Source organism: Cryptomeria japonica, chromosome 7 (genome assembly GCF_030272615.1).
Source record: "Cryptomeria japonica chromosome 7, Sugi_1.0, whole genome shotgun sequence".
Lineage (NCBI taxonomy): Eukaryota > Viridiplantae > Streptophyta > Pinopsida > Cupressales > Cupressaceae > Cryptomeria > Cryptomeria japonica.
This window is the reverse complement of record NC_081411.1, coordinates 146,802,912-146,804,125: the sequence shown is the minus strand read 5'-3', so window position 1 is coordinate 146,804,125 and position 1,214 is coordinate 146,802,912.

The following is a 1,214-nucleotide window of genomic DNA, read 5'->3' as shown; positions in this document are numbered from 1 at the left end:
ATTTAGTTAACAAATTTAAACAATTAGGTATTTGATTTAAAAAAACCTAGTTTTCATGAAAAAACCATATTTTCAATGAAAAATCAAATAAACATTAACAAAAAATACAAAAAATGAATGAAAATGATTCAAAATGATAAAATTCTTACCTCTAAATCTATTTTTTAGCAATTTTTTGTCAAAACACCGAATATCAGGTGTAGCAGATATCGGATTTTGATGAAATCACACGGCCCATGAGTTAACAATGACTCACAGGCTGTCACTGTCGAAAAATAAAAGTCTCAGAAAATCAGATATCTGATTTTTATACTTACATTATTTTTTAATAACATATATAATATAATAATACATTATATAATATAATAGTATATTATTATATTATATAATTTGTATTGTATTATATTATATATATTATAATATATAATATAATATAATATTATTTTATATTATATTATATTATATTATATATAATATTGTATTATATAATACGTATTATATAATATCTTATTATATTATATTATATATAATATAATATAATATTGTATTATCTAATACGTATTATATAATATATTATTAGATTATATAATATATATAATGTAAAAATATATATTATATAATATATTATTACATTATATATATTATAAAATATAATAATATATTATATATTATATAATACGTAACATATAATATATTTTTTAAATAAAAATTGGATATCCGATTTTATCAGATATCCGATTTGCATAGGTAATTACGAGGCCAAGGTGTACTAACACCCAGGCCAAGCAAAAAGTCAACATGAATTTTCATGTTTTTAGGCGAGTGAGGAAGGCTATTTTCACATCACCACTTTTTGGCCCCCCTTGATCCTGCACTAACCCATAAACAACCTATTGATAATCATACTATGTATTTTGCTCATGTTCATCGATCTAATAAATCTTGTATTTAGATGTACATCGATTAACATAAATAATGACAACTAAATTATTAATGAAAACACCGATTAATATATATCGGATTGCATATATTATATCGGGTTGCATATAATATATCGGGATGCATATGATACATCAGGTGGCAATATAAAGGTCACTGATATTATCAGTGTGTTAGTCTACACCGATAGTTATCGTTTGTCAAGGCTAGCACACCGATAACTATCGGCTGTTGGCATTGAGAAAACACCGATAGACTTCGGTTATAATACTACT